Raw genomic sequence first — 9,580 nt, 5'->3', positions numbered from 1 at the left:
CAAGAAATAAAGGACAGAGTTTTATTCGTCCATAGCAAAGACTCTCCAATCATTTAGGGAGCGATACTGAATTCAGGACTCAAAAATGCTGTTCAATTTGAATGATGAAGATAGAGAAGGAAAATTAGGAAAAGTGTTTTACTTCAAAAGTACTCCGGATTAGAAAAAAATGCATTTTTAACAAATAGTGCTAGGCAAAATGGAAAATCTGTAGTATTATTACACATTTAATAAAACATGAAGAAAAGAAGGGTTAAGGCAAGACTCCCGGGAGTTTATTTTAGGATATTCAGGAAGATGCTACAGTAGGGTGAAATGTGGTATGGTGATAAGATGCTGATTTAGAACTTCTTGGTTCAACTTAATCTGCCATTTATTGATTTGTATCACCTTGTCCAAGGGTCCTATCCTTTCATGATTTGGTTATTTATAAAATTGAAGGACTTAAAATTATTTCAAATGTATTATGATTGTTATCTGTTTATAGTATTATCAAAATTTTACATGCACATAGCTGAAAGAGATAAATAGTTTTACAAAGCTTGTTTGAAAACAGCGTCTCTACCCCCACCATTTTCCCATCCTCAGAGGACAACACTTGCAAATCTTAGAGTTGTTTTTTTTCAGGATTTACTTCTGTATCTCTAAGTTATATGCTTAAATTGCTAGTTTTTTAAATTGTGGTAACATATACATAAGATTTACCATTTAAAACATTTTAAGTGTACAGTTCAGTGAAATTAAGTATATTCACATTGTTGTGCAATCCTCACCACTATCCATGTCAAATTTTTTTTCATCATTCAAATTGAAATTCTAAATCCATTCAACAATAACTCCCTATTACCCCAGGGCTTGGTAACCTCTATTCTGCTTCCTGTCTCTATGAGTTTGACTACTTTAGGTATTAATACTTCATAAAAATGGAATCATACAATATTTGTTCTTTTGTGTCTGGCTTATTTCACTTAGCATCATGTCCTTACATTTTACCCATGTTGTAAGAGAATTTCCTTCCTTTTTAAGGCTGCATAATATTCCACTGTATGCATATACAACATGTTTGTCCATTTACTCATCAATAGACATTTAGGTTGCTTCCACCTTTGGCTATTATGAATAAAGCTGCTATGAATATGGTGTAAAATTATCTGTTTGAGTTACTGCTTTCAATTCTTTTGGGTATATACCCAGAAGTGGAATTGCTGTATCATATGGTAACTCTAAGTTTAATTTTTGAGAAACTGCCAGATTGTTTTCCATAGTGGCTACACCATTTTACATTCCTACCAGCAGTGCACAAAGGTTTCAATTTCACCATATCTTCACCAGTACTTGTTATTTCTTCTTCTTCTTCTTTTTTAAATATGAAAGGCTTCATGAATTTGTGTGTCATCGTTATGAAGGGCCATACTGATCTTTTCTGTATTATTCTGTTTTAATATATGTGCTGCTCAAGTGAGCACTCTGTGTTTTTGCTTTCTACTTTTTGGATGATTTCCTTAATTTTAACTTCCAACCCTTTTACTCAGTTTTAATTTCTGCTATTATACATGTACTTTCCAAAAACTTGTGGTTTCCTAAATGTTTTTTTGTAAAAAGGACAGCTTATTCTCTTTTGAAAAAAGATTGCTTTTTAAAAAGACTTTATTTTTTAGAGCAGTTTTAGGTTTATAACAAAATTGAGAGGGAGGTTACAGAGATTTCCTACGTATATACCTCCTGTCCCTACAGATACATTAGCCTCCCTCATTATCAATCCTACTCATCACAGTGGTACTTTTTTTTTAAATCAAGGATGACCTGACATTGACATATCATAATCACCCAAAGTCCAGAAGTCCCTAATTTACCTTAGGGTTCACTCTTAGTGTTGTACATTCTATGGATTTGTATAACCGTATGACATATATCCATCATTATAATATACAGAATATTTTCACTGCCCTAAAAATCTTCTGTGGTCTGCCTATTTTTCTCCCTCCATCCTTCCCTGGCAACCAGTAATTGTTTTATTGTTTCCACATTTTGACCTTTTCTAGAATGTCATATACTGTGTTTCCCCGAAAATAAGACCTAGCCAGATAAATCAGCTCTAATGCCTCTTTTGGAGCAGAAATTAATATAAGAACCAGTCTTATTTTACTATAAGACCCGGTATAATATAATATAATATAATATAATATAATATAATATAATATAATATAATATAATATAATATAATATAATATAATATAATATAATATAATATAATACTGGGTCTTATATTAATTTTTGCTCCAAAAGATGCATTAGAGCTGATAGTCCGGCTGCTTCTTATTTTTGGGGAAACACAGTAGTTGGAATTATACAGTATGTAGCCTTCTCAGATCGGCTTCTTGCACTTAGTAATATGCATTTAAGATTCTTCCAAGTTATTTCATGGCTTGATAGCTCATTTCTTTTTAGCACTGAATAATATTCCTTTGTCTGGATATACCACAGTTTATTTATCCATTCACCTACTGAAGGACATCTTGGATGCTTCCAAGTTTTTACAATTATGAGTAAAGCTGTTATAAATACCATGTGCAATTTTTTGCATGGACATATGCATGGAATATGTTTTCAATTCCTTCGAGTAATACTAAGGAGCGTGATTGCTAGATTGTATGGTGAGAGTATGTTTATTTTTGTAAGAAACTGCCAAACTGTCTTCCAAAGTAGCTGTCCTATTTTGCATTCTCACCAGCATTGAATGAGAGTTCCCGTTGCTCCACATGCTTGCCAGCATTTGGCGTTGTCAGTGTTCCAGATTTTTGTAATTCTAATAGGTGTGTGGTGGTATCTCATTGTTGTTTTAATTTGCATTTCTGGGATGACATATGATGTGGAGCATCTTTTCACATACTTCTTTGTGATCTGTGTAACTTCTTTGTGATCTGTGTATCTTCTTTGGTGAGGACTCTGTTAGGGTCTTTGGTCTATTTTTTTAAGGAGTTGTTTCTTTTCTTATTGAGTTTTAAGAGTTTTTGTTTATTTTGCCCAAGAGTCTTTATCAGATGTGTCTTTTGCAAGTATTTTCTCCCAATCTGTGGCTTGTGTTCTAATTTTCCTGATATTGTCTTTCACAGAGCAGAAGTTTTTAATTTTAATGAAGTCCAACTTATCAGTTCTTTCTTTCATGGATTATGTCTTTGGTGTTCTATCTAAAAAGGCATCACTATACCCAAGTTCACCTAGGTTTTCTCCTGTGCTATCTTCTAGGAGTTTTATAGTTTTGTGTGTTACATTTAGGCCTATAATCCATTTTAAGTTCATTTTTGTGAAGGGTGTGAGGTCTGTCTAGATTCATTTTTTTGTATGTGATTGTCCAGTTGTTCTAGCACCACTTGTTGAAGAGATTATCTTTGTTCCATTATATTGTCTTTGCTCCTTTGTCAAATATCAGTTCGCTGTATTTATGGGAGTCTGTTTCTGAGCTCTCTATTCTGTTCAACAGATCTATTTGTTTAATCTCTCGCCGATATCACACTGTCTTGATTGCTATAATATTATAGTAAGGCTTGAAGTCAGATAGTGTCTTATTCTTTTTTTAAGGGCAAAATAACTTTTCCTATCTTTCTGAGCACATTAATTGTAATTATCGAAGTCATTATTTTGCCTACATAGTCTCTATTTCTCCAAGTTGCCTTCCGCCCCCATTCCTTTGTTTTAGTCTCTGTCTTTTGTGCTACAGGTTTTCCTTCAGACATCTGGTGATCCCTGGCCATTTGCTCATATTTAAGAGCTCTGAGCTGACTGGACGCTCTGGGCTTGTTGATTATGGGACCTAATAAAGTGTGATTTGGCAGGGAAATTTTGTGGATATCTTTAGATATATTAATTTAGACCACCATGCTCCCCAGAGAAGTGTTTTCCAATATTCTGCTTAAAAGATATAGCCTTTTGTTCTGGAGCTCATCAAAAAAAAAAAAAAAAAAAAAAAAAAAGAGAGAGAGAGAATAGGGAGTCTTCTCAACCTTCTATATGTAAACATTCTGTTAATACCTCTGGGTTCAGTACAATACCCCTGCTCTTAACTGTGCCTAATGTCTCCTAGTCCAGAAACTCTGTTTTCTATCTCCAGAGAGCAAACTTCCAGTATTTGGATCGGCTGGTGGAGAAACAATTGATCTGCTGTACAGAGTGGAAGAGAGTGAACTGAGGACCTAATAGCTTCTTAAAGAGACATTAATTCAATCCTTCAATAGCCCTATGCTTGCCCCTACTTTCAGAGGTCCCTGGTGCTGCCAATTCCAGATCTTTCTAGGATTCGGTAGTGGAACTGGGTTGCTTCTAACTTCCCCTCTGTAGGTGTAGGAGTTAGGTCTAAGTCAGCTATCTGAGTCAATTACTACTCACCTACTGTTTTCCAGCTTACACTATTTTGTTACAATGCTTCCTCTCTCATTATTTCTATCTTGTTCTAAAACTTTTATACTATCATTTGAATTTTTATACTGTCACGTAGAATTTGGAGGGAATACAATTAAATATGTATGTGCTCAATCTTCTTGTTTTCTCCGGAATGTTAATGTATTTTCTAGTTCTAATAGTCTGTGAGTCAAAGATGGATAATAAAAACCTAATCTCAATTATCCAAGGCCTTAGATTTTCCTGAATACTGGGGCTTCTTATACTAGCTGCTCACTTTTTTAGTTACACTACTATCATAGTAGGTGGGGGCAGAAAGTGTGGTGACATTCCCAACACTTTATTTTACAAGTTATCTTTTCTGGTAAAAAGGATGCAAAAAGGAAAATGTAAAGGGTCATGGCAAAAAATGATGCTTGACTATTTTACATTATGGTCTCTTAGCCCCCAATTAATTAATTTCAATATTTTAATGTTTTAAAATCACACTTCTTCCAGCATATAATAAGCAAAAGAATATATCATGTAAAACTGCTGTTTGTTCCAAATATTTTCATTACTATTCTATGATTATAGTAATTACACTTTGGTATGTTCAGATAAAGAAACTGAGGCATGAAGGATCATCAAATAAGCTCTTTAAGTATATACAGCTAATGAGGATATTTTGGGGTCAGGAAAATCAAAGGTTTCTTCTTCATCTTTCTCTACTTGGTGGTGATAAGAATGTGTCCACTCTCTTGAAAGGAGTCCAGTGTAGGAAAAAGGTTTTGCAGCAGAACTGTTACAATTCATAACTGCTATTTACTGAGCATCTCCTAAGTGGCTGGATATGTGCAAATTCTTTACACACGTTGTCTCATTAATCTTTATAATGATCCTCTTTCTTTATAGATGGAAAACTGAGACTTGGAGAAGTTACAAAACTTGCTCAAGGGCACACAATTTATAAGTGCAGGAACTGGGTTTGGAACCCAGGCCTCTGAGTTTAAGAGCTCCGGCTCTTTCTACATGTAGCTTCTTTTTGGGTACAGGTTAACAGCTTTGTCTAGTGGTGAAATAGAGAAAATGAAGAATTACAGCACTGTGATAAGGTCTGTGGTGGGGTTACAGTGTGGTGTTATGAGAGCCTGTGGGAGGGGAATCTGGGAAACTCCCTGGAAAAATAATCTAATCAGAGACCTGATGGAACTGTAGGAGCTCTCCAGAGAAGGACCAAAGAGCATTTAGACTGAGTAATGGAAGAGACATTCTTGTACCTAGGAAAATCAGAGTAATTTGACCATGCCATCATTGGGAAGGAAACCTGTGGCAGGAGATGGAGAGGTGGGGAGGGTAAAAAGAGGTGAGGCTAAAGAAGAAAGTGGCGGGAGGCCAACTAAAAAGAGACTCTAAAATCTAATGAGCTATCATCCATATCATTGCAAATGGTAAGACTTCATTCTTCTTTATGGCCGAGTAATGCTTCATTGTATAAATGTACCACAGTTTCTTAATCCAGTTGTCTACTGATGGGCATTTTGCTTGTTTCCATGTCTTAGCTATTGTGAATAGCACTGCAATAACATAGGGGTGCATAAATTTTTTCGAATTAGTGCTTTGGATTTCTCTGGAATTAGTGCTTTGGATTTCTCTTAGATACCTAAGAGTGGAATTGCTAGACGGAGAAAGACAAATACCGTATGATCTCACTTATATGTGGAATCTAAAGAATAGAATAAATGAACAAACTAATCAGAAATAGTCTCAGAGACATAGAGAAAAAACTGAGGGTTGCTAGATGGGAGGAGGGTGGGGATGAGGGAGAAGGTGCGGGGATTAGAAAGCACAATCAGTAACCACACGACTGCCACGGGGATACGGAAGTCAATTTGGGGAATGTAATCAATAATGTTGTAAAGATTTTGTAGGGTGTCCGATGGACACTTGTCTTATTAGGGAGACCACCTCAGGGATGATGTAGATGCCTGATCACTGCACTGTACACCTGAAGCTGAAGCTGAATAATAATGAATGTCAACTATAATTTTATATATATATATAAAATATATATATATATAAAATTATAGTTGACATTCATTATTATTCATTATATATATAATATATACATTATATATATACATAATATATACATTATATATAATTATTCATTATATATATATATATTCACAGGGAATAAATAGAGTCAGTGGAATTGTAACAAATATATATGATGTCAGAGGGGTAGTAGCTTGGGGGAGGGCGTTATCACTTTGTGATGAGTATGAATGTCTAACTATTACATTGTTTTGTACACCTGAAACTAATTTTAAAAAAGAAAAAAAATCTAATGAGTGAATTAGGAGTTTATCCTTAGGCCAGTGGGGAACTGTTTAATGACTTTTAGTAAGGGTTTAACGGTTTAAGAGTTTTTTTTTACATTTAGCAATATATAAAAAATTGCATTTTATAAAAATCATTCTGGTAGCTACAGGAAGAATGGATTTGAGAGAGGCTGGAATACAAGAGGAGTCAAGAATGATTCTCAGATTTCTGTCCTGAACAAGTGGACAAAGTGCTGCCATTCGCTGAGACAGGGAACAGCCTCAGGAAAAAAGGCTATTACAGTATTTAGCAGAGCTATCTGATTAATTAGAACTGATTTTGCAAAAGAAAGTCAGTGCATGTTTAGAACTAACTGAATATACCTTATGTTCAGAATCACCTTAAATCTTAAAAGACTTGGGTATCCATGTACTCATTTGTGTATTCTTGCCTGTTAAAAAATGATTGTGTATATGGCTCTATTAAGAAAATTAAATTGAATTATACATGTAACAGTGGCTTTCATAAATTTACTGTCTTAGATGAGTTTTCTTATAAAAAGGAAATATCAACATGAGATTTAAAAAATATGTATTCATATAATCAGATTTGCAATGTTTCTAGGTATTGATAATTACTAAAACTACAAAATGAAAGGAGTAATGGAATTACACAATACTATTTTTGAAAATGAATGTGGCTGCATGATAAAGAAAATGTTTTCTAATGTAATATATTTGTTCATTGATTCCTTCCTCTAATATTTATGATCTTTAGAAGATGTTACTGTCGGTTATTCTGGGAATGTTGTAGAATATACAAAAAATAAAATTATAGAGCTGGAAAGAAGTTTAGATAATTTACTTCTCTCATTTTACAGTTGAGGAAACTGGGCATCAGAAAGTTCCTTCTAAAATGCTAAATCACTCATGTGTCCTTGGACACTGAACACTCTCATGAAAAGAAACTGGCAACTTCGATCTTCATATTCTTTTAATGTAATGAAAAGTGGGAAATAATACAATTTTGTGGAGAGGACTTGTATTGTCTCTTAAATACATTGTTGGGTTTTAACATTTATTTTTAGCTGGACTGAAATTTCACAATTGCTTTGGGAAAACAATAACATGGACTAACTTCACATAAAGGTGCCACATAAAGTAGCATATGTGTATATAGGATATTGGCTTATAGAATATTGAAATGAAACAAATTAATAAAGTCCATAGTGTGTAAAAGAAATTTCTACCATTAAACATTTATAGAGCTTAGAGTGTTTGCAAAATACCTATCATTTATTTGCATAATCACAATGTCCACACTTTCTGATAATCAATTTCTTGTTGAAAGTCGATAAAATATACAGCATTTTTAAGAGTTATGTATTTCACATACACTGAACGACATTGCACATTTTAAACAGTCTGTACTGTACTTTATGGCAAAAGAAGAGAATACAAATTTATATTTTTACCGGGGGCAAAATAAAGTAGATGAAACAGTTTATTCAAATAATCTTTCCTGGTAAAAACATATTGTTTTTGTATAAAAGTAAAAGCTTTTGCCTCAGTCACTGGGCTTCCCAGTTTCGGGTACCCCCTCCTGCTCGGGAGCTGCAACCTCTTCACCTGCCTCTAATAAACTATCTTCCTTTACAAACAAAAAACAAACAAAAAAAACCCATATTGTTTCTAACATGATCAGCAACTAATCTGAGACAACATAAAACCACAAATTAAATATTTAATTCTTCACTATTGGAAATAATAAAACACTGTAGAAATTCCTTAGTAAAGGCAATGTAGTATTTAGTGTATTAGATGCATCAGATATGGTATAGCCTAGAGGCTGTGTATGAGATAATAGAAAATGTGTATTTGGTCTCTGCCCCCAGTTCCCACGCAGGGCTCAGTAAATTCCTAATGGATAAGAGCACTAGGTGCATCCTCTGTTCTATTGGGGTGACTGAGTGGAATCCTAGATGTCTCCTGAACAGAAATCCCAAGCCATAATTAGAAGCTTGGAATTTTCAGGCCTGCCTCCCACTTCTCCTGAGAGGCGAGGCCAGTCGAGCTGGAAATGGAATTAATAATTAATGAAGCCTAGTGAGGAAGCCTCTATAATAATCCCGATAGCACTGGGTTCCGAGAGCTTCCAGCTGAATACACGCCAGGTATGTAGTGTCAGAATTGAGTTAAATTGTTGGACGCCCAGCTGGTGTCACAGAGAATTACTTGGTTTGGGAAATAAAACCTTCGTAAGTGTGGTGACCAGAAGTGAAGTTTTATGTAAGTAGTAAAGGAGACAAACAGGAGAAAAGAGAATTATAGACTTTTCTGATTCACTGTTTCTGTCCTAGGGCCCTTCACATGCCAGTATCTTCCAAAAGAAGACCTACCTCTTCACCAAGCTCTAAACTATTAATCTTTTCTCTCCATGAACACATGAAAAGGCAACCTCCTTCTGTCTTTGTAATTTCTCCCAACTGTGCATATTGTCATGAAGAATCCATATATTTCTGGCATAATTCCATTTAGAGGCCTTTCTAATGGAATGAACCTGTGACAACTGTAGAGGATCACTTCATTACGTGGCCTTGTTTAATGACATCGTAAGTAAAAATAAAGTGTATTTTGTTTCCCAGGAAATTTAAAGCAAATGGGGCTATTTTGTTGTTTCCCCATCAAAACGTCAATAACGTATAAATCAGCCTTGTAAAAGAATTTCCAAGAACCTTTGAGCGATCATTACCGTTTATCTTAGCAGCAAAGTACAGCTGTTGGCTTTCACCTCCCAGTTTTCTAAAGTTGTGCTTATGGTTTTTTATGCCCCCGCCCCCACCCCTTCTCCTGTCCTTTCAATTTTCTCCAAGAGGCCCAGA

The 9,580-nt window shown here is 34.8% G+C and overlaps 1 non-coding gene across 1 annotated transcript; it reads right to left on the bottom strand.

Annotated features, from left to right (window-relative positions):
* Positions 1–1,361: 1,361 nt before the first annotated feature.
* On the bottom strand, positions 1,362–1,466 carry LOC117022707 (U6 spliceosomal RNA). Its single transcript, XR_004423109.1, has one exon. It is a non-coding gene; the product is annotated as a U6 spliceosomal RNA (small nuclear RNA).
* Positions 1,467–9,580: the final 8,114 nt, after the last annotated feature.

The sequence above is a fragment of the Rhinolophus ferrumequinum genome, chromosome 5, assembly GCF_004115265.2.
Source record: "Rhinolophus ferrumequinum isolate MPI-CBG mRhiFer1 chromosome 5, mRhiFer1_v1.p, whole genome shotgun sequence".
NCBI classification, from domain to species: Eukaryota; Metazoa; Chordata; class Mammalia; order Chiroptera; family Rhinolophidae; genus Rhinolophus; species Rhinolophus ferrumequinum.
The sequence above is the reverse complement of the archived record's forward strand: the minus strand, read 5'-3'. Positions and strand labels throughout refer to the sequence as shown.